Here is a 25,839-nt window from a genome sequence, read left to right as displayed (position 1 = left end):
CATTACCATAAAGCTGATTAATACATTCCTTCAAAAGCAAGACAGCGGAGATGGGTATCACATGAAAATTAAAGTAACAGAATTAAGTGCACTGAGAGTGAAGAACAGAAGCATTCAGCGTCCAGCCCCTGAGGTGGACTCAATCAGGAAATAGAGGATTTCAGGGGGACACCACAGGCACGTGGGCACTTACTGTACCATCATTGGAACTATCGCTTAAAGTCGATATTTGTTCGAACAAGATTAATTGATTGGGTAAAGTCGGATTCAATACAATCCATCAATATTATCTCCATAATACTTGACGTTATACGACTGATTCTTTGTCAGAACGACCCACTGATTGAAGTTAGACTTGAAATACTTCACTTCGGGGCAAACAGCCTTTAATTACAAAAGTCGCTATTTTCATGCCCACTTGCCTGCCATCAAGAGAACTTCCTACAACTAGCTACACGCTGCGAATGACCTCCAGCGCCATCCAAAAATTACGACTGGAACTACCTAAAGCTGGCTGCAGATTGGAACCATAATTCCCATAAGACTTTCACCGGGGGGGGGGGGGGGGGGACTGAACAACATTCATAGCGCTAGTGAATGAGTAGCATGTGACGTTGCGTCCCCTGATGATTCTAAATATTTCGTTGTCTGCGGCGTTTCTATTAACATTTTATTCGGATCCTTTTTATGTGCTAAGCATGTTTTGATATTCTCATGAATGTTTCATTCTAAACCATAATTGCATTTGGAGATTAATTCATTGTCTTCCATATTCAATATGCATGCCATAAATGTTGATTATTGCTGCGAATATGTTCCTCAAAAGCAGAATATTTGTTATATTGCTCGGGTATTATTATTATTATTATTATTATTATTATTATTATTATTATTATTATTATTATTATTATTATTATTATTATTATTATTATTATTATTATTATTATTATTATTATTATTATTATTATTATTATTATTATTATTATTATTGTTACCGTGTTTTGGTGGATCAGCAGGGGTGAAGGAAGCGACTGGGGGTGAATAGGTCTCAACTACAAAGTTAAAGGTAATTTAAAACTTTAACAAAGGTTATATTTTCTCTTCAAAATAACAGGTGACAACAAGTAACAAAAGCGTAACAGGTACCCAGTAGCAATTCAACAAATTGAGAAATGATAGATTACAGTTTTTACCAGTTCAGGGGCTCGAACCCCGTTTTACATTCCTTGAGCCCACAGCTCACAACCACCATTGCCGAAGGGCAGAAAACCCCTAAGAACAAGGAGCGCTTGCTCCTAATTACAGAGTTAAGAAAAGGAGCAGACCCGCTCTCATTTATACAAGCCTATCAAAGGCTACAACAAACTTCATTTCTATCTGCCCTCAAGGCACACCAAGAAACAGGGGTATTTGATACCCAACCTACAGGGCCTTTACGTGAGCAAAATCAAACATCAGGTTACTTTACTGACCCATAATACAAAATAGAATGGAGACGAAGCTTGCACTCCTATTACACTTTTAAAACCTACTTGGCACTAGGCCGCTTACGCCGGGGCTAATCCCATACTAAGGAGGTGACACGATAAGAAAATTTTATTACATTACGAAGAGAAGGAAAACGGTTATGAAAACGTAGTCACCTCAAAACAATATGAGTGGGAGCTCGAGGGGGGTAGGCACTCTCTATCCCAATTTGTAGTTAAAGAGACAGAATTTATACCAAGTGTCTTTTACATTTTAAATATAGGTTACATGAGGAAAGTTTCGAACCCGCCCCGAGGGTTAAACTGCTGAGCTAGCAAGAAAATAAGTTATAAAACGGCCATTACCTGATGGTTGAACTGCTGCCCGAAGAAAGAGGCGCTTCTCGCCCCCTGCTACATAATTACACAATGAGAGATGTTACTGAAGTGGCCCCGAGACTAAAAAATTAGCAGTTTATACACCCTCGCGGAAAATTCGAGACGTTTCATGAATGATAATCCCCGCCCACAAGCTTTTTATTGGACGGCCAAAAGATTACAAGTCAAAACTGAAGAAGACATCTAGGATTGGTGGAAAATTAATTAAAAAAATCACTCATTGGTCGAATTCAAAACTGGCGGAAAGAGAAGGGTTATACAGCCAACCTAAACAATGACTGAAAGAAATTTAACAAAGAACAAACTTATGCATACTAAAATACTTAAAAAAAAACAGTTCCTTCACTTCGCACTAGGGTGCACCGTTGTATTTCTTCAGTAGTGCCATCTAGAAGAGAATGTTCACACTTCTCACTACAGAGAAAACAAAAATAAATCGAAAAAGACACAGTTCAGAACTCTTCAAAATTTACAGATAGCGACATCTTCTGATAACCTTTAGAATTAACATGGTTGTTAAAGTTCAGGTTTCCTCCAGTAGGGGAGTTCCAACTGGCGCAATGTTTAAATTAGCGGCGCGGAGGTGTACCGCGCGGTACAATTATTATTATTATTATTATTATTATTATTATTATTATTATTATTATTATTATTATTATTTCAGCCAGCCATGTGGAGTAGAACAGATTAGAGCAAGATTTTCTCAAGCTCTTACTTACAGCTTATAAGCATACCTCATAATGACAGAAATCACCGAGCATACCGAATGACACCCACATTATCCCCTGCCTGTCATAAGAGGCGATTGAAAGGGGTCCCATATTCTCTTAACTTGGCAGCGTGGGTTGGCTACCACGGGCTCTTAGCTGAGTCCAGGCATTATTCCACTGCTCACTTTGATCTATTCTATCCGACCTCGGTTGATCAACTCATGTTAAACGTTGAAGTCTAAATGGTGTGACAGAGCGTGGTTAGCCAGATCGAATCCCGTTAGTGGAAAAATGTTCACCATCAGAATGTTGGCCGGCAGCGTAGGGTAGGTGGTGGTATACAATTTGTAATCACTAGAGTCCGTGCAAAAAACCTCTTATATAGGGCTTCTGATAAGTTCACCTGCATACACCCCGGCGTCAGTGGGTAGGGTCGGACACATCCCACTCTGATGAGTCTAGTGTCAGACCTAAGACGAAACGCTGGTTAATAGAGCAAACGCCTGAAAAGAGTTACATCTGATCCATTTTTTGACATGCTCTGTTGGTGAAAAATATCTAATTCCCTCCTGGGGAACATAGAATTTCCATTCGGAATTGCTAGGCGGGCAATAATTCCATTGTGGAGTTTTATCTCCCGTATGCAGTTACCAGACTGTGCCTCTTATATAGGGCTTCTGATAAGTTCACCTGCTGACCCCTCTTCGCTTCCGGCGCGACGATCCATTGTAAGAACTATGCAGTGGTGCCAACCCCTCCGGACATTCAAGCCCAACTCTCTGAATCACCAACACTAGTCCCAGTTGTTAACGAGCCCACATCCTGGACGACGCTTCAACCATCAACACCCTCGTTCCCAACAACCACCACGACGTCCGCTAGTATCCTTTCTTCTCTTCCTGTCACAACAGTTACCACTTGTTACCCATCACCAGTTATGTCGTCATCTCTCCCAATTTCTTCGCCCACTGCCCTTCAGCAACTCCCCGCTAACACGCCAGAATCAAATGTCACCGCTTCGCCTTCGATATCATCGCCAGTCAACACCGCAGCAGCCGCCGCCCAGACATCATCATCGACCCAGTCGTCTTCACCGTCCCCTCCAGCTGTGTATAGCTGTGTACTACGTGGAATCCCACCTGAAATCTCCGACAGGGACGTTCTACAAGAACTTCGTGCGGCGGGAGTTCCGGTCCGACGTGCTATTCGGATTCGGAACGCCCATGGCCCAACATTTCTGGTGCGGCTCCAACTGCCTACATCTGATGCCGTCCACCAGCACATCACCAACGCTGCCATTGTCCACGACGAACATTATCGAGTGGAACCCTTTCATTCCCCACCCTCACCCGGTCGCCAACCCCCTGATCAAACGTCTCGTCGCCCCCTGCCAGTTCCCCCTCCTGTTTACCTATCTCCACCAGTGTGTCCACCCCTTCCTCCAAATGGTTTCATCCCTCCACCCCTCCCAACGTTTGAACTCCTTCGTCTTCTCATCGCTTCCCTCCATCTCCTTACCTTGCACCTTTACCCCGGCACTTCCTTCTGAACTTCATCTCTCCCACTTGCACTCCACCTTTTCCCTCAAACCATTCCGCAAATCATCTATTGTCTCGCATGTACTTCTGAATTAAGTAAAGCGTTTGTTCAATCCTCAGGCATAGACATAATTCCTCTCCCATCTCCTACTTCTTCACATCTTTTACCCATCTCCTTCTTCCATCACATCTCCCCAACCCGCCCGCATCTCTTGGCCAGAGTGAGGGCGTTACCCTATAGGTGGCCCGCCCCACCCCTTCAGCGTGGGGAATGAAAGCATTTGGTAGTAGTAGTAGTTCACCTGCATACACCCCAGCGTCAGTGGGTAGGGTCTGACCCATCCCACTCTGAGGAGTCTAGTGTCAGACTTAAGACGAAAGGCTGGTTAATAGAGCAAACGCCTGAAAAGCCTTACATCTGATCTCTTGGATGAACTACAATGCTGTTACAGAAACACTTTGTGACAACTAACAATCTCTCACCTCATATCTGAACTAATATTTCCAGAACAAAAACTAACAACTTGACTTACAAATTTTTACTGTTATTTTCCTCTCATCAACTCTACACAGATGTCAACAGACTTTGGAATAGCAATCGATGTGACAAAATTTTATCGATCTCGCTTCTTAACTTCCCTCGAATAAAATTTTACATGGCTTAACACAACAGTGCGCCTTCACGCCAGCCTTAACTGAATAACCACGGATTACGCCTACATGAATTTCATCTTTACATTGAACAGAATTTTAGATAAATTAATATCTTAACTTTGACAAACCACAAATGTAGAAAATAAACGTACGGAAATGATACTTTGCTTTAGACATTATATTCGTTTCTCTACCATCAAAATCTACTACTCTACAACACTTCACATGCTAGTTTCGCGACTTTCCCGATTATTCAAGAAACACAAACAAATAATGACCTTTTGCCATACTTCTCTGACATTTTCACGAAGTAAAAGGGTGATAAAAATGCGTCACAGATTCGCACACAAAGAATGGTGACATCATGTAATAAATAAATGTATTTTAGAAATCTTTACAGATTCACCGGCATCTCCATCTTTATTTAGCCACCTCGTCAGATAGCGGCTTTACAAAACATTTTTTTCCTTTCGTTTTAATTTTATTTCCATTCACCTGAAAATAATGACATATGTCGGTTCTCTTATGGACAATCTTCTACGAAGTCGCGGTTCTCCCACGTTACTTCGGTGAGTTGACTGTTCGAGAATCGAATTCGGGACCCTGCACTACCTGACTCCAAATTTTTATATGTGCCTGTCGTGACCTACCTGTCCTGTGAGACGTTCTAGTAGGTTGGTCACCAGGACGTTGGATGTTGAATTGACGTATTATCTGTCCTGCCGAGCGGAAGGTAGGGAGGTAATTGAAGGTACGACTCTGTCCCGCAACTCACGAAATGAAAGAATAAATATTCTCCACTGTCTTTTATTACCTAGGACGACTAAGTCTACTATATACAAGATATTTACAAGTTGAATGTGTTAATCTGAAGAGAGAGCTTGTTCCACGCGCCTACTCTACGGCTACGCGAATATCTGAACTCTGCCGTGTGGCACGTATATCCTACTGACACTATTAGCTGCTCCCAAGAGCCTGGTCCTGATAATACGAATTACTGGTCGGAAGAGAGCCATCTTGGCTTAGGGTTATATCAGCTCTCCTAGAATCAAAGGTTGATCCCTCACCACTACCTTGGGGGTTAGGTCTAATGGGCGTTACTTAGCTGCTCACCTAGTCGATGGCGCCCTCAACTAATTATTCTCAAATAATTATCGCGGTACGTGCTGCCCTCTGAGCACTACTGTCTCTGTCTCACTTTGTACTATTCTTTCCTTGTTTCTCTAAAGTGCAACTGTACTGGCTTTGTTTCTTTGCCGGCTCGCCGCGCGGCTCGCATACCGACTCTGTTTGTCCACATCCAACAAACAAGTAAATATCCGTTGTTGTCAACAGGTTTTCGTAAGCGCATTTTCCAAGCTCTCCGCCTAACTAAGGCTTCTCTGCTACATGTAACTTCTTGAAACATTCCTTCTTCTTTTCTATTATTATATCTGACTTATGATTACTATACAATTACTCTGATACTACAAAGTGCTCATATCACTGATTATTATTCTAATACTATGTTTCCCTTGACACCTTGAGATCGAGTCTCGGCTGCAAAACCCGGCTGCCGTCCATCTGGCAGTCCGCCGGTTTGAGTCCCTGCGGAGGTCCTTATACGACACATAAACAACAAATATCCTTCACACGTTCTCTTCCTTGAGCGGACCGAACACGTCTGTCGAACACCGACCCGCACACGCAACATTTTAGAACACAAAAATTATATTTACAACTTCAATTGCAGGAACGAGGCATTAGAATGACCGTCTGTTACCTGTCCCTGAAAAACGACGTGAGGATTCCTCGCTTGGAATGCTCTCGATTACTTTTATCGGAAGAATACTTTGACTGACTAATTTTATGTTACGCAACTTTCGGCTATTGCCGACCTGAACACTATAACACAACAGTTTAAAACGTAGTTCATAGAATGTTTACGATTGCGTACTTTTAAAACCTATCTCCAGTTGGAGATGATGTTTCAGCAGCTTCGGTAAAAATCTATCTTTCCTTGGGACTTACAGTAGTCTTTCAAACGCTGGTTTATAAAGTTACTCTGAAATTCGTGCACTCGCCTCAAAATCACTGGACAAAATGCAAGTTTGCAAATGCATCATCGATGTTTTATACAATTTACTACAACTCTCATGCCATTTGCACTTACCGCCAAAATTTTACACACACCTTTTCTACTCTATAAAAATGTACTGAAGGCAGGTCTCGATGTAACACATAGTTGTTTAGTTTAGGAGCAGTGTTATTGAGAAGCACTTAACCGACTGAATATTGTTAAATTACCTCATAAGATAGGATGTAACAGGCGCGTCTCTTGACAAACATCCCTATGTATCATTAATGACAAAATTGTTTCACTTACAGTTCCCTAACATTTACTTAAAATGTACCTTTTATCAGAACAAATAGTCCAACATATCCACGTGCCATCTCTGGTCAGAGATAAAAATGAACGTGTAATTTATATTGGTCATCATATTGGTCACCATGTGACCTTGCCGCGGTGGGGAGGCTTGCGTGTCCCAATGATGCAGATAGCCGAGCCGCAGATGCAACCATATCGGATGGGTATCTGTTGAGAGACCAGACTAACGAATGGTTCATCGAAAGGGGGGTAGCAGCCTTTCGGTAGTTGCAAGGGCGGCAGTCTAGATGATTGACTGATACGGCCTTGTAATAATACTCACCATGGCTTAGCTGTGTTGATACTGCTACACGGCTGAAAGCAACGGGAAACTACAGCCGTAACCACCTCCCGAGGACATGCAGCTCTCTCTGTATGAATGATGTACTGATGATGGCTTCCTCCCGGGTAAAATATTCCGGAGGTAAACTAGTCCCCCATTCGGATCTCCGGGTGGGGACTACACGAGAGGGGGCGATCATCAGGAAGATGGGTACTGACATTCTGCGAGTCGGAGCGTGGAATGTTAGAAGTTTGAATCGTTGTGGTAGGTTAGAGAATCTGAAAAGGGAGATGGATAGGCTAAAGTTAGATGTAGTTGGTATAAGTGAAGTATGTTGGCAGGAAGAACAGGATTTTTGGTCAGGCGACTACCGAATTATCAACACGAAATCAAACAGGGGTAATGCAGGAGTTGGTTTAATAATGAATAAGAAAATAGGGCAGCGGATAAGCTACTACGACCAGCATAGTGAAAGAATTATTGTCGCCAAGATAGACACCAAACCAATGCCCACCACAATAGTGCAGGTCTATATGCCTACTAGTTCAGCGGATGATGAAGAAATTGAAAGAATATATGAGGAGATAGAAGATTTAATACAATAATATGTCAAAGGTGACGAGAATCTAATTGTGATGGGAGACTGGAACGCAGTGGTAGGCCAAGGAAGAGAAGGTAGCACAGTAGGAGAATTTGGATTGGGACAAAGGAACGAAAGAGGAAGTCGGCTGGTTGAATTCTGCACTGACCATAATTTAGTCCTCGCCAATACTTGGTTCAAACACCACAAACGACGGCTGTATACGTGGACGAGACCTGGAGACACTGGAAGGTATCAAATAGACTTCATTATGATTAGGCAGAGATTCAGAAACCAGGTGTTGGATTGCAAAACTTTCCCAGGAGCAGACGTGGACTCTGACCACAACTTGTTGGTCATGAAATGCCATCTGAAATTGAAGAAATTGAAGAAAGGAAAGAATGCAAAAAGATGGGATCTAGACAAGTTGAAAGAAAAGAGTGTGATGGATTGTTTCAAGGAACATGTTGCACAAGGACTAAATGAAAAGGCCGAAGGAAACACAGTAGAGGAAGAGTGGAGAGTCATGAAAAATGAAGTCAGTAGGGCTGCTGAAGAAATGTTAGGAAGGAAGAAAAGATCAACTAAGAATCAGTGGATAACTCAGGAGATACTAGACCTGATTGATGAATGACGAAAATACAAGAATGCTAGAAATGAAGAGGGCAGAAAAGAATACAGGCGATTAAAGAATGAAGTGGATAGAAAGTGCAGGGTAGCTAAGGAAGAATGGCTGAAGGAGAAGTGCAAGGATGTCGAAGGCTGTATGGTCCTGGGAAAAGTAGATGCTGCATACAGGAAAATCAAGGAAACCTTTGGAGAAAGGAAATTTAGGTGCATGAATATTAAGAGCTCAGATGGAAAGCCAATTCTAGGGAAAGAAGACAAAGCAGAAAGGTGGCAGGACCATATCCAACAGTTGTATCAAGGTAAAGATGTAGATAATTTCGTTTTGGAACATGAAGAGGCTGTTGATGCTGATGAAATGGGAGACCCAATTTTGAGGTCAGAGTTTGACAGAGCTGTGAGTGACCTAAATACTAACAAGGCACCTGGAATTGATTATATTCCCGCTGAATTACTGACTGCCTTAGGAGAAACCAGCATGGTAAGGTTATTTCATTTAGTGTGCAAGATGTATGAGACAGGAGAAGTCCCATCCGATTTTCAGCAGAATGTTGTTATACCTATTCCCAAGAAAGCCGGTGCTGACAGGTGTGAAAACTACCGCACTATTAGTTTAGTATCTCATGCCTGCAAAATTTTAACACGTATTATTTACAGAAGAATGGAAAAACAAGTTGAAGCTGAGTTGGGGGAAGATCAATTTGGCTTCAGAAGAAATGTAGGAACACGTGAAGCAATCCTGACTTTACGTCTGATCTTAGAGGATCGAATCAAGAAGGACAAGCCCACGTATATGGCATTTGTAGATCTAGAAAAGGCATTCGATAATGTTGATTGGACCAGGCTATTTATGATTCTGAAGATGATAGGGATCAGATACCGAGAACGAAGAATTATCTACAACCTGTATAAAAATCAGTCTGCAGTGATAAGAATCGAGGGCTTTGAAAAAGAAGCAGCAATCCAGAAAGGAGTGAGGCAAGGCTGCAGTTTGTCCCCTCTCCTTTTCAATGTTTACATAGAACAGGCAGTAAAGGAAATCAAAGAGAAATTTGGAAAGGGAATCACAGTCCAAGGAGAGGAAATCAAAACCTTGAGATTTGCCGATGATATTGTTATTTTATCTGAGACTGCAGAAGATCTCGAGAAGTTGCTGAATGGTATGGATGAAGTCTTAGGTAAGGAGTACAAGATGAAAATAAATAAGTCCAAAACAAAGGTAATGGAGTGTAGTCGAACGAAGGCAGGTGTTATAGGCAATATTAGATTAGGAAACGAAGTCTTAAAGGAAGTAGATGAATATTGTTATTTGGGTAGTAAAATAACCAACGATGGCAGAAGTAAGGAGGACATAAAATGCAGACTAGCACAAGCAAGGAAGAACTTTCTTAAGAAAAGAAATTTGCTCACTTCAAACATTGATATCGGAATTAGAAAGACGTTTTTGAAGACTTTTGTGTGGAGCGTGGCATTGTATGGAAGTGAAACATGGACGATAACTAGCTCAGAAAGAAAGAGAATAGAAGCTTTTGAAATGTGGTGTTACAGAAGAATGCTGAAGGTGAGATGGATAGATCGAATCACGAATGAAGAGATACTGAATCGAATTGGTGAGAGGAGATCGATTTGGCTAAATTTGACGAGAAGAAGAGATAGAATGATAGGACACATCTTAAGACACCCAGGACTTGTTCAGTTGGTTTTTGAAGGAAGTGTAGGTGGCAAGAACGGTAGGGGTAGACCAAGGTATGAATATGACAAACAGATTAGAGCAGATGTAGGATGCAATAGCTACGTAGAAATGAAAAGTTTAGCACAGGATAGGGTGGCATGGAGAGCTGCATCAAACCAGTCTATGGACTGATGACTCAAACAACAACATATAATGACTTTAAGACTCCGGTTCCTTATGACACAAATGTCACGGGTTGAATGTCAATGTCATAAAAGTTGATTATTGCTGTGAATATGGTCCGCAAAAGCAGAATATTTGTTACATTGCACGGGTTTAATTATAAGAAGTCTATCGAGCCATCAGCTCTGTTTACAATGACTCTCCCTCTTTTTCTATCATATGTCACGTTACTCATTTCATCTCATTAACTCCTCTGATGAGGTTAACGTCAGAAAGGGCAACCTGTAAAAAAAAGTCCGCCACGGTAGATTCTTCTCACCTGAGACCCGACCCTGTAAGTAAGAGCTTGAGAAGATCTTCTTCTATTCTCTTCTACTCTTCACTTCACAATTAACATCCTTGAACTGGCCGGAGAACGAACCCAGAGCCTTGGAATAAAAGAAATGCGCGCTAGCTCTACAACACAGGACTGGCTGAAATAATAATAATAATAATAATAGCTGCCTTTGTGGATTAGGGGCAGTGTTGGCTTCCGGATCCTAACATAGCGGGTTCAGACCCGAAAGAGGTAGTCGCATTTTTGAAGGGTGGAAAAGTCCATTCCACACTCCATGTCGTAAGATGTCGGCATGTAAATATCTCTGATGACACGTCTGGTGTTTACCCGTCAAAATTCATTAAAACTCAACTCAGAATGTGACGGAACGTCGAAATTAACAAGCAGATAGGCTGATGGAGGGTGCGGTGGAATAACACCCACATTATCGCCTGCCTGTCATAAGGGGCGATTTGAAAGGGCCCCATATGCTCTTAACTTGGCAGCATGGGTTGGCAACCGCGGGGTCCTGGAATTAATTCCACTCCTCACTTCTCTCTATCCTATCCCACCTCTGTTGATCAACTCTTGTTCTCTTCCGACCCCGTCGCTATTAGTTGTACTTCCTCTCAAAGAATAATCACCACTACCAGCAGTTCGTGCTGTGCCCGGTAGGTAACGTTGTAGGCGATGCCTCAACGACATTGAAACACTTGCTTCCTGCCAGCATGGTGAAACTGTTCACCGTCCATGAAGAGATCCACGGTTTGGAAGAGAATGGAATCACTTGAAGGATCGAGCACAAAGTAGTCCTGACGATGTTCATCGTGAGAAGGAAGAATACTAGTCATGGGCATGCTAATTGGGAGTAGGAACAAGATACCTGGAGAATTCCAGCTGCCAAAATCCTTGAGCATTGATTTGCTTTGATATCATGAGTAAGTATTTTAAGAACCCACTTAACCTCTAAAGTGAGAAACATTTACTGTGTAATAAATATATCATATATTTACGATTTTAGACTGTATTTTATTTTCTTGCTTCCTAGTGTCGATACACTCATTCCTGTTCTGAATCTCTTTCTCTCTCGTTATAACATTGCGATAATACGATCTGACCAATCAAACTCATTCTCAAAATGTCTGTAGCCGTTTTTACGTATTGCTTAGGTTTCAGCATTTTGAAGAGTCTGTTACCTATAGCTTGAACTATGTTCTCTCATATCATGGAGCAGGAGGATCACTGATGTTATTACTGCCGATATTTTTGTCCACTTTTACAATCATTGCAACCATAAAAACAACCTACATACTGTACACAATTGTCAAGATGGTGCACCCATGACTTGAAAAAATTTCTCAACATTTATACTCAGATTCATTTAGAGGCCACCATGAAGAAAAGAAGAAGAAGATACACTATAATTCCAAATATGACAAATAATTTCTACGTACTTGCGTAAATACACCAGTGTTGTAAATATTTAATGAAGTCAATCACACCGATAATATGTGTAACTAAAGCCAGTTTTTGATAACCCGTACGAAGAACGGGTACTTCTGCTAGTATATTATAAAGAGGAAAAATGTGTATGCTTGTTTGTATCGGATATACTAAAAAACTACTCAACCGATTGTAAAAATTACTTCATCTATAGAAAGCTACGTTGCCAGTGAGTAACATGGGTTGTATTTTATTTTCAAAACAATTCGAGGTGGCGGGCACGGGGGGGGGGGGGAGGGTGGAGGCGAATATAAGAATAATAGGGTAATATAGGCAAAATATCGAATTTGTCGTACGAGGACGAGATAAAGCTCAGTTTAATCCCCTTGACGCAAAGAACAACACTCGCCAAGCCCTAGAACCAACCGTTACGGAGATATTGGCACCACACTACCCCTGCTCTAGGAATCGGATAAAAAAATGAATTGCCGTAACCATGGCAACGTCAGTTCCAGTATTCTACAGCAGCGAGATTATCTACATATATCACAAAAACATAACATGTTACAGACATGAAATTTGGTATTTGGAATCTCGTTTAAAATAAAAGAACACAAATTTTGGTTTTCATAAAATCCACTTAAGGTGTGAGGGGGGCGGGTTTGAAGAGAACGGAGGTAGGAGTTGAATTCATTATATGAGGATAGATATATCCCAAAAACTGAAGACGTTACTTACGTGAAAATTGGTAGGACCTACTTGGAATCTCTCTTAAAAATAAATGAAGACACTTTTTTTTGGAAAATCCACTTAAGGGATGGAAAGAATAAAAAGGCGCGTGAATTTTTTTAATAACTTCTTCCTCCAGCGGTTTTCCCACACCTGCAGGGTCGCGGGTGCGAACTGTGTCGCACATGTGCATTTGACGCTGTTTAACGGCTGGATGCCCTTCCTGACGCCAACCCTATGTGTAGGGATGTAATTACTATTGCGTATTTCTGTTGTGGTGTGTTGAGTGGATGTGTTGGGACAAACACAAACAACCGAGCCAGAAGAATTAATCACACATAAAATCCCCGACCCAGCCCGGAATCGAAACCTGAACCCTGTGAACCGAAGGCCTCAATGCTGAACACTCAGCCAAAGAGTGGGGCAGTTTTTAAATGAGAATATCTACCGTATACGTCATGTTACAGGCGTGTTACTTGTAATCCTCTTTAAAATAAAGAAACACCTACTTCTTGTTTTTGGAGATTGAAAATAAGTTAAGGAGGACTTGAATTCTCTTTATGAGGATATTTATATCTCAAAAACTAAGATCTTACAGACGTGGAAATTGGTATTTGGAATCTCCTTTAGAAATAAAGGAACCCTTTTTTTGTTTCGACGTAAACGAGGACTGTTTCTCACATGTAGAATTCCATGGCGCATGTTCCGGGTTTAGCTCTGCCAGTAGCTTGGTCAACTTAGCCACAAACGTAGTTTGCTAAGAGGTTCTGGGGTAAATTAAATACAATTTTTCGGTGAGTTTTTATACTTGAGGGATTTTCAGGTAATGTCTTAGGGCAGTGGCGAGGAAAAATTAATTTTTATTAAATTACGAAATTCTCGCGAGCGAAGCCGTGGGGAACAGCTAGTTTATGAAATAAAAATACAGAATTTAAATACAAATATTTGGTATTGAACTAAACCATCATTTTAAAGATTTAAAGAAACGAATTAGAGTTAACTGTATCTAAAATCTAGGCATCAAATAAGTTAAATATCTTTAGAAAACATGAACTTTAATATATTTAATCAATGAATAAGTAACGTAAAATCGTACGTATTATATATAAAGAAAAGAAATAAGAATTTTAAATATAATTATTCAGTGCAATATTGGCAGTTCTTTCTTCTGGCGCCAAGCTACTTGGAGAACTTACTCTGGAACTGTCAGTGGGAAAAACAGTCTTCGCGTGGGTCGATTTTATGGATCATTGTACCAATGGTTATCAAGCTGTTATCTTCGTAATTCATTTCAGGATCGCAAGACAACCCGGAACGAAACTTAATTTTCCATGGACGCAATCGCCCCAGGGTGATGTTGCTCATATCGCCTTTGAATTGTCCTGTGATTTTCACGATTAATTTTCTGGTATGTCGATGCCGCTGCTTTCGCGTGGCCTGTTTTACCAGTTGTACGAATTAAATAATTCCTTTATACTGTAAGCGGCTGCATAACTTACTAACAAAACGGTAATAATTGTGCTTGATAAAACAACATCCCTGTTAAAGAAGCCGCCAAGAGACACAATCGATCCTGCAGACTGCAACCCGTTCCGCTATTATCACTGACAAACATTCCTATATACTGTTAATTGTATTTTATTTCCATTAAGGACTTGGTTCATTGCCTTCTTTAAAAAAACGGAAGCGGAGTGAATTGGCGCGTACACTTACTGTATATGCTGGAAAGTGCCGCGGCCATTTTTGATTGGCAAAAGTCAAAGATTCATGCGCAAAAGGGAAGTATTTAATCTGAAAAATCTTGAAAAGGAATGTATTTCCGTTGAGTTTTCAAGAAACTCAAAACTTTTGCTGTACTACTGAGACGATTTCTAAGATTGAATGAATATATGTACAACATTTTTCACAAAAAACGGAGATGTTGAACACAAATTTAAAACCACATTTCACCCATTTTCACCCCTTTAAAGTAGGAATATTTGAAAATCCTTCCTTAGTGTGCATCTACACTACAGTAGGAACATGTCCTCAAATTTTCATGCAATTATCTCCAGTAGGTTTTGCTGTGCGTTGATTATCAGTCAGTCAGTCAGTCAGTCAGTCAGTCAGTCAGTCAGTCAGTCAGTCAGCTTTATAAGAATCATCAAAAATTTTAGGAAATCATTGTGAAAATAGTACTTTAAAAAGCTGGTCTAGGTCCATCATCAACTTTTGAGGAAATCCGGAAAAAGAGAAGTAACCGAAACATGGTAGTTGAAAGTAATGTAAAGCGCTTTTCGTATTTGTACGAATTAGCTCATATTTATCCACCATTTTCTTTTATAAGCCGTAGAGACAGAGCAATCTTTGAGCAGGAAATGACACTTTGATAACAGATAAGCAGTTTAAACCTAGCGTGCGAGGAATTATGTGCAACGATACGGCCTAGCCAGCGAGGAATTAGGTGCAACGACACGGCCTAGCGTGCGAGGAATTAGGTGCAACGATACGGCCTAGCGTGCGAGGAATTAGATGCAACGACACGGCCTAGCGTGCGAGGAATTAGATGCAACGACACGGCCTAGCGTGCGAGGAATTAGATGCAACGACACGGCCTAGCGTGCGAGGAATTAGATGCAACGACACGGCCTAGCGTGCGAGGAATTAGGTGCAACGATACGGCCTAGCCTGCGAGGATTTAGATGCAACGATACGGCCTAGCCTGCGAGGAATTAGATGCAACGATACGGCCTAGCGTGCGAGGAATTAGATGCAACGACACGGCCTAGCCTGCGAGGAATTAGATGCAACGACACGGCCTAGCGTGCGAGGAATTAGCTGCAACGACACGGCCTAGCCTGCGAGGAATTAGATGCAACGACACGGCCTAGCGTGCGAGGAATTAGATGCAAAGACACGGCCTAGCGTGCGAGGAATTAGCTGCAACGACACGGCCTAGCGTGCGAGGAATTAGCTGCAACGGCACGGCTCAGGCAGCCAGAAAAAAGAGCTATCTAAGTTAGAACTTCCATGTTGGGGGCTGAGCACGTGAACAACGCATGATAGCTCTAGAACATACGAGAAAAATTTCTACTAACTTTTCATCCCATGGAGATATCAAATAATGACCTGCAGCATCTTGTAGCCCGTGCTTTAAAAGTAAACATGTCTAAATTTAATTAAAATCGACCCGCGGATTTCAAAGCTTTTCCACCGTAAAGAAATGCAATTTTATCAGAAGGGGAGGAAAGCTCATGCAGCTACCTAGTACGAAAGAGCAGGCATTTACCCTGGTAAGACAGTTCTCAACTCACAGCAGTCTGTAGAACGCGGATATACACGTGGAGAATCGAACTTTGTTATCGCATGGCGGTACTATGCATCAGTAGTCCAGTGACAAGTGTGGAACTTGGAAAATTTTCAGGACTTGATAAATCTCACCATTAACGGTGCTGTGATAACAATTTACTTTATATCTTTAATTTTAACTGAATGAACTTGACTGTTTAAAACTTGTAATATTCTTCGAGGCAGAATAGCTTAAAACATTTACAGCTGATGAACGTGCGCTAGTTAAGGACATTTTCTTGTGAGTATTTCGTTTACTGAAACAAGCAATCTCATAATAATGCTTTAAAATACACGCCTAATGACAATATTGAACTATCAGCATATTGGACCTTTCGTCGCGAGTGCATGAAGTACTTCATTCTCCTCCGCCGCAATCGATACTTAAAAACTTTCACGAGATGTAACATTCCTTCATTTCGAATAGAGCGTGATCTCCGTGTGACAATACATGTATATATTCACGAGATAAAACATTTCGTCGTTTTGAACAAACTGTGATTTATGTGTGAATACACTTTTAAATATTCTCACTGTGAGGAGTTGTTAGCATTTTTATGTAAATATAGAGTACCAGGAAGGCCTAGATGCTGGCACATATAAATTTAAAACTTTATTTCCAGCATACAACTCCATTCCGATATGTGAACAGCTGAGTGAAAGAACGTGCTAGTACCCACGAGACTTCACGAACAAGCCAGGTGACGTCACTGCCTCTTGTAACTTGCCTCCCCTATAGACGTTTCTCGGAGTTTTTTTCATGAACTTTTTAACGCCTCGACCGATTAAAACAGGACCAACGCTAAATTGTAGCTGACATTATAAAAGCAAAACCCTGCAAATTTCAAGTCAGTCTGTCCAGTAGGTTTTGAAATATAACAATTTAAACTTTGGAAAGAATGAGCACTCTTCGTCACATGATTCATAGCGCCGCCCACCTGGCGGGGATATATAGGCCACTATGTCAAGGCCAGCATGCACAGAGAGAGGCAGAGGGAGAGAGAGCAGTCTGACCCTCGTGGCGAGTACAGACTGTCAGTGCAGTCTCGTCGCGTTTCGCGAGTACGTAGTTATGGCCATCATCGAACGCCGTTGAACTTGTAAAGAACGTCGCACCGTACTTATTCTAACGTGCCGCGACGACGATAAATTACTATACATTTCCGGAATATAACACTTGTGAAATTATTGGAGTGAGAATTCAAGTATTTCATATTTACAACTAGTGCATGGCATTGTATACTTTGTTAATTTTGCGTAATAGTGAACTACGACGATACCTCAAATTATCGTGTGTGATAAACAGAAACCATCATTTACGACAACTTCGATTATTCTAGGACTCATTTCTTTTCAGACAGTACATTCTTGAACTGTGTGTAACTTTATTTTCTCAGTGTTCGTGCCATATTAGGACAAGACTTTACTGTTTTTCCAGTAATAAACTCGCTGAACATTAAGAACTTTTATTTAGATAATTCATGCTAGTATAATATAATCACGGCCAGAAAATCATCTCAATCTGCATATGATAGTGGCTCAGAGACTGTGATAAAAATTATTACACATTGCATTTTTAAGTGTTTGAACTGTACTTACTACTTCACGACCGTATTTTCAGATGTTATCAGTGACGATTTTAAACTGTGTCTTGTGCAGTAAGGACTGTAATTATTCATTTAACGTCATAAAATTAGAATATGAACTGAACTGTGTTTTACGACAGTGAGTGGTAATAACAGCCGTGATTACTAAAATTAATCGTGCCAATTGAACTTTCCGTGTGCTAATATCACTTGCAAGAGCAGCGGAAATCTTGGTCAAATACTACAAGATCCAGTTACATCAAACATCATTTCATCTATGGTACCCATCGAGGGACGTCAACGTGGTCTCTTCATGGAACATCGTCGAGTTCGAGTCTCCATCTGCACTCCGCGGAATGTTCCAGACTCCCATTCTCCACTTCAACATTCGTAAGCTGAATTTTCTTTTCTGAGTAATCACAAACTGACTGACTTTCTTTTGCAAAACTATCAATCCAGAATAGTGATATTCCAGTGCTACGTGTGAATAATATTTCATAATTTTTCATCATTTTTAAGAAGTTCATATTTGGTGATAAGTTTATTTTAAAATTAAATAATTAATTCACATTCACATTACGTAGAAGAACTTTAGAGTTTTCAAGTGTATTATGATCCTTAATTTCAATTCTAACAAACTGAGAGATATTCAACATGAATTTAAATCTTTATTTCAACTTTTCAATAATAAGTGCGAGTGTTCATTTTATGGTTTAAGACTTAGAAAGACTCTAGGTGCAAAATTGATATTTAGTGTTTTCATAAGACTTAAAAAGACTATAGGATATCTATGTGCCATGAAGGAGTGATATTTATTTATTTTTTTCGAACTGATTTCAAGAAGATCTCTGGTTAAACCTTTGATTTTGACAGATTTTGATGAAAGATTTGAGTCCTATATTAAGATTGCAGTGTGATGAATTTTTGAATATTATTAATAAATTGTTTGGAAAAAGTATAACCATCTATTATTCACCCTGCGATTCTATCCTTCTCTGTATCGGCTCCAAAATCACCGTACACACCTGAGGTCCTTCTCATGCCCTAAACCCACAAACATTTCCTGGTACAATAGGTACTAGTATTACTCAGGATTGTTGTACTGTTGTACTGGTTTGATAAGTTTACTGCTACAGAAATAAAATTTCGATTTCCAGGGCAGTGATCATTAATAATTTACTGCCATACTTTGTACATATGCACTTAACATGACACTATGTTCGTCATCTGATTCATAAAAATCTGAAATAGTTTAGACAGGACATTCAATAATCATTACTAGTCAGTTGAACTGTTTCGTTTTTAAACCCAATAAAATGCGTTAAAATCTGACGAGTGACTATTATAATCATATATACGTGTCAACGTGGAATTGGAGACGTGGATTCAACGCGGCATCGGAGACGTGGTACCAAGGGTGACGACATCACGACACCGGCTGCCAAGGACGTCAACATGTGGTTCGCTGAACCGCATATCTTTACAATCCAGTCCTGAGTTCCAGATTACAGGTAATATGAGTGTTTTTGGACTCTTTTTAAAATTCCACAAAACTAACTTTTCATTGGTGGCATTTTAGAAACAGTGACTATTGATAGCAGTTCAACAAACAATTTTACTGAAAATCGTAGTATTCCAACAGTATTACCACAGTGTTCAAACTTCAATTCATAAAGAAATAATAAGACTGGACCTTGTACGAAATGAATAATTTGCGATATTTTAGAAGTTTAAAGTCTTAAATTTTAAAGAAACTCTAGAAGAGACTTTAACAATTTCAATTGTTAGATTATTAGAAGAGACTTCAGAAAAAATTTCCATATTTCGAGTGAAAGAAATTTAACTTAAATTAAATCATTTCCATTTCAAACGAGTTCTAGAAAGAATTTTAAGGACTTTTGAAGGAAAAATGATACTTTGAATGAAACTTTATTTTGGAATAAAAAACATTCATTATAACTGATTTGGTAGTAACTTCAAGAAGAAAGTGAATCCCTTTATGAAAAATAATTTTTCTGTTCAAGTAAATCATAAGGAAAGGTCAAGTCACAATCAAGAAAATGAACACAATTTGTTTTTAAAAATCAACTATTATTTTGATCAGCGTATACCTCTCTCTGTACCTGCTCGATAAGGACCGTTGTTGACTCTCATGCCCTTATTATCCATTTGTTCCCGGTACAATATATCTATAAATAATAATATTTACAGTTTAAAAAAAGACAGGTGTAGATAAAGAAATGATGATTTGTTACCTTTAAAGAAATTTCATGATGAATCCAAAAAATTATCGCATTCTAAAAATCTACTGATGATAATGTCTATTAAAGGGTGGGTGTTGATAACAAAATTAAAGATTAAACTATGGATGATAATGTTTATAAGAAGACAGATGTAGATAACTAAATTAAAGATTTGTTACATAAAAAATTGATGAAGAATCCAAAATAATGTTAGATTTAGTAAAAATCTGCTAGCGTTAATGTCTATAAACAGAAGGATGTAGATAACAAAATAAAAATTTGATATCTAAATACAAATATGATGAAGAATTCAAAAATATAATCTGGTATACTGAGTGCACCGAGTGCCTCCGTGGCTTAGGCGGCAGCGCATCGGCCTCTCACCGCTGGATACCTTGGTTCAAATCCCTATCACTCCATGTGAGATTTGTGCTGGACAAAGCGGAGGCGGGACAGGTTTTTCTCCGGGTACTCCTATTTTCCCTGTCATATTTCATTCCAGCAACACTCTCCATTCTCATTTCATAGCATCTATCACTCATTAATAACATCACTTTGGGAATGGCGACCCCATCGTACTAATAGCCTATATATGATTCATTCATTTCATTCCTGACCCTGTCAATGACTGGAAAACAGGTTGTAGGTTTTCATTTTCATTTCACTGAGTGCACCAGAAGGTACACCAGCCTCGTTCATTTAAACAAAGCGCCTGGGAGAACGCCATTTACCATCTAAAAGTTGCAACAACTAATACAAGAAGTTTGGACATTTTCCTACAAATATCTCTACTATAAATTTACGTTATGCTCTCTGGTGTGAAGATTGACTACTAAAATTATTAAGTAATTTTTTATTCCTAAGTTTCCTAAACTGAAGTAATTATTCTTCGGTTTTTGGTGGGTTAAAAGTTACAACACTTTGATCTCTTCCCGCCAACTTAAGATGTTGACCAATATAAACTTTTGTATATTTGTTTTTTCAGCCAATAAGCGGTGTCTTGTATTTATGTAATTACCCAATCAAAACTGGGGGTGTGTCTGGCCTTTGCCCAGAGTTTTCTGGAACATTCCTCTTGGGTACAGAAGCTGACACATTTTCGAACCAGGTTGTCTTATTGATCGTTCCAGTGAATAGAGTGTGGGTTAATGAAGGAGGCGGGGGCGCCTTGTCCATCGTCGATTAGTACACCAGCTCAAGTTAATGGCAGCCCTGGTTCAACTAAATGATAGTCTTTGAAAGCTAGATGGAGGGGAAGGTTTTCAACCTTTAATAATATTAACTTTAATTTTCTAAAATGCAAATTTCAACTTTAATGTAAATTTCACACATGTCGAAGGAACTTAACCGAAATCAGGGAGTATATAGTGAACTACATTCTCGTGTTCCCTTTGAACTTGATTTTGAGGTGACTGATTTTGTAATCGTTTTCGGTTTGTAATCTCTGTAACGTAAGTATTTCTCCATGTAGTCACTTCAGTGGTATAGGCTTAGCCTCTAACTTCTGGCCAGAAGCGCAGGTAACCGCTTGTTTTCCGGGCCAGTAACTTATCCCGTTGTTTTTCACAAAGGCCTGGTAGGATGGCTACTCTATACCCCTGTTGAATATTTTTTATTCCTTTTAAGTAAAGATATAGACAATGAACGTAGAAAACAGTGAATACTGTTTGATTTTTATAAATGCAGGTCGTGCCTTTTGATAGAACTTGGTAATGTGAATTTTTGGAAACAGGTACATAATTGTAATCTAATAGAGCAAAGACGTCCCTCCAATTAATGCAAAGGTTGAACCGTGGCTTTGGAGAGTTGTCTTCCAGATAATTTGTGGAGCAAAAGGTGCTCTTTGAAGATTATATATTATAAATACTCTGTCTCCTGTTGATGTAAAAGAAATTGTGAGCTTCGTCCCCTTGACTAACCCGTACATTTGTTCTCTGATTATTCTTGAACTCTCTAAAATGTTTTTCAAGCTTTTAATATAAGGTTCTGTAACCAATCATTGTTACTTATTGACGAGTTGGGATTTTGAAAAGAAACCAAAAATAGCAGAGAAAATTTTAAATTAATTTTCTGATTGTCTTACATCGACCAATTAATGCCCGCACCTTTTTTAACCTCTGTCCACTACAAAATCCCGGTAACAAGTGGTAGCAGAGCGTGGTTGAATGGGTTTGAATAAAGCCCCTTTTGACAGCTAATCATAGAAATCAACTCCGAACTCTGAACATTCTCTTGGTTGCTGGAAATTTTCAAAATTCGTTACATTTTCTATCAATATGTCTGGTCCTCGGGAATTGCTTTCCCCAGAGTACCTGCGCAAGGAGGAATTGATTTATAAACTTCTAATTAGGAAGTTGCAATGTGGTGACACGGTTGTGGCAGATATTGCCAAACTTGAGGAATATTAAGGATTTCCCATATGTATCCCGGTATTTGGGGACAAAGAAATTGATAAGGCTCTGTCCACTATCACGGATAATACCACCGAGCTAGCTTCGGTTGTTAGTTTCTTTGAAGTTAGTGATCTTTCTGCTAATCAACTTAAAATATTTCAGGCTAGACTGATCCATTTTTATAACAGGGCTAGATACCTATTATCTCTAAAACTATTATTATTATTATTATTATTATTATTATTATTATTATTAAAGCGTCTTTATTGTGGCGAAGTTAGGGCTCCCGGCCCTTTCTTACACTTAACCACTTCATGTATATACAATGTATATTTTACATAAAATTTAAACATATGAAATCTTTACAACCTAAAGTATAACTAAAGCAACTAAAGTATCACTAACTAAACTAAGGTGAGTAAAGTATAACTAAATTATATACAGGAACACATTGCAATAAACAACCATATTCACTCTCATTCATGCATCCCATTCACACTCAAGAAAGACTGGAAGTGCTTAAAAGATGACGCTGGCAAAGGATTTTAAATTTTGTCTTAGATTTAGCTTCCCTGATGTCATTGGGGAGTTTATTCCACCAGCTCGTGGCGGTGATAGTAAACGATCTGTTGTAGGTTGCGGTTCGATGCACAGGAATTTCTAGCGTACAGCCTGACCGGGTATTGAACAGGTGCAGGGAACTAAGGTAGCGAAATCTGGTGGATAGGTAAGGAGGAGTGTTTTCAGAAAGCACTTGATACACCAAAGTAGTTGCGTGGAGTCTACGTCTGTCATTCAGTCGTAACCAAGATAATTGTGTATAGAATGGGGATACATGGGCGTATGGTTGTATGTCGAATGCATACCTGATGCATGCATTTTGAACACGTTGCAGTCTCATGCTTTGCTCGTTATTGATATCAATAAAAACTGTATCACAGTATTCGAGAATTGGAAACAAGAGTGATTGAATGAGCTTTATTTTCAAGGACCGAGGAAATATATTTTTAAACCGCTTCAGAGGATGCAGGCTTTGATATACCTTTTGGCACACTTTCGTCACATGTTGCGACCAGTTCAATGTTTCGCTTATAGCCACACCAAGATTCATAACTGTTTCACAAAATGGAATAATGGTATTGTTTAGTGCTACAGGAGGAATTTCATATTGTTTTAAGACGTGTAAGTTTTTTGAAGTACCAATGATTATTGCTTGCGTTTTAAGAGGATTAATTTTGAGATTGTTACTCAATGCAAAATTACTTATGAGACTTAAATCAGCATTAACTTTTTCTACAGCACTCTGAATTTTATCAGTTCTTGAGTGGTAGTAGATCTGCAGATCATCAGCATAAAGATGATACTTGCAATGTGTAATCGATTTGGCAACATCGTGTAAGTAGATTGCAAACAGCAATGGTCCAAGTACAGACCCTTGGGGGACACCGAGGGGGTTTGTTAAGCCACTCAGATCTGCTATTATTTACTTTGACACACTGACGGCAATTTTTGAGGTACGAACTGAAAAAGTTTATTGCCGTCTTGCTGAAATTTAATGAATCCAATTTTGAAAGTAGCAGTTGAGGAACAACAGTATCAAAAGCACTAGAAAAATCAAGTAGAACCAGTACAGTCACTTGTCGAGTGTCCATTGCCTGTCGGGTATCATCAGTTACTTTCAGTAGGGCAGTCGTTGTGCTGTGTCCTTTCTTGAAACCAGATTGGTAAGGGTCAAGCAGTGAGACGTTAGTCAAGTAAGTGAGGACTTGTTCGTGTACCAAGCGTTCTAGTACTTTGGAAAGGGGTGGGAGAATGGATATAGGGCGATAATCTGATGGTAAACTAGGAGAATTCTTCTTAGGAATAGGAATGACGATACCGTGCTTCCACACAGTTGGGAATACTCCCTGTACAAGGCAATGATTAAATATATGCGTCAGAATAGGTAATATGGCACCAATAATATTTTTTATGAAAGATAATGGTATGTCGTTATTACCCGGAGCATCAGACTTGAGGGAGTAAATTACACGCTTCACATCGTTCGCCCCAACTTTTTTGAAAGTGAATTTTACTTGATTTACTCGGGAATGAGCATTTATGGCGTTAATATCATCATCAGTTAGGTCATCAACTGGTTGATGATGATGATGATGATGATTATTATTATCATTATTAGGATAGTTAGCATCATAGTCATTATTGTCAGTAATATCATTATTAGTGTATGCTGCTTTCGTAAAATGAGAATTTAGATCATCAAGTGGTATACTGGGTGTCTGCATGGTCAGGCTGCGACCTATACCCATCTGATGCAAATGTTTCCATATTAGTGCTGAATTTCGTCTGTTTGTTATCTCTTGAATATATTTATACTTGCTGTTACGAATTAATTTCTTAACTTGATTTCGGAGAATACGGTAATTTTCGAAATCACTAGTGCTTTCAGTTCGCCTAAATCGCCTATACCAAGCATCACGATTTGCCATGACCGACTTAATTTCATTTGTTAGCCAAGGAGAAGAAGGATGAGAAACTCGAATTTGCTTCTTCGGAGCGTGTTTGTCATACAGTCCTAATATTCAGTCTGTCAACCTTATCATCAATGTCATTAGTCAGTAAAATGTCATTCCACGGCAATTGATATGCTTCATTTCGTATTATCTCAGTATTAAAATGCTTGAAGTCTCTTCGCATTATGTACCTGGTTTTGTACTTTGGTGCCTTGAGAGAGTAACATAAGTATATGAGATCGTGGGTCGAAATACCTGGTACAGGAAGCTGTCCATGTTTTACCACTTTCTGCGGATTGTTTGTTATAATAAGGTCAATCAGTGTGTGAGACGTGTGGTTTATTCTGTGAACATGGTTAGTCGCGTCTAGTGTCAGTATATAGTAATCCATGCCATGGAATAGGTTTTGTAAGTATGTTGATTCGTTACTTGTAACTAGGAGATTAGTATTGAAGTCACCAAGAATGATTATGTTTTCGTACAGCGGAGTTAACTTCGATAATGCCACTTCTAGGTCAGATATATGTTGTATGTCCGGCGCCTTGTATACCACTCCGATCAGTAGTTTTTGATTATTAACCAAGAGTTCAACAAACATGAATTCAGGTCGAAATGGAGTCTTAGGATCTGAGGTCATAATTATTTTACTTTTTAAGTCGCTACGGCAATATATAGCGCAACCGCCCCCTACACGATTTAAACGATCTAGGCGATGTAACGTCATGTTATTCAGCTTTACGAGATCAGATTTGAGTGACTGCTGTAACCAT

The 25,839-nt window shown here is 39.6% G+C and overlaps 1 protein-coding gene across 2 annotated transcripts in view; it reads left to right on the top strand.

The window, feature by feature from the left end:
• Positions 1-25,839, top strand: part of LOC137500601 (vanin-like protein 1) — a 125,697-nt gene that overhangs the window by 68,698 nt on the left and 31,160 nt on the right. The window lies entirely within an intron of this gene.

Source organism: Anabrus simplex, chromosome 4 (genome assembly GCF_040414725.1).
Source record: "Anabrus simplex isolate iqAnaSimp1 chromosome 4, ASM4041472v1, whole genome shotgun sequence".
In the NCBI taxonomy this organism is placed as follows: domain Eukaryota; kingdom Metazoa; phylum Arthropoda; class Insecta; order Orthoptera; family Tettigoniidae; genus Anabrus; species Anabrus simplex.
This window is presented reverse-complemented; position numbering and strand designations above follow the sequence as displayed.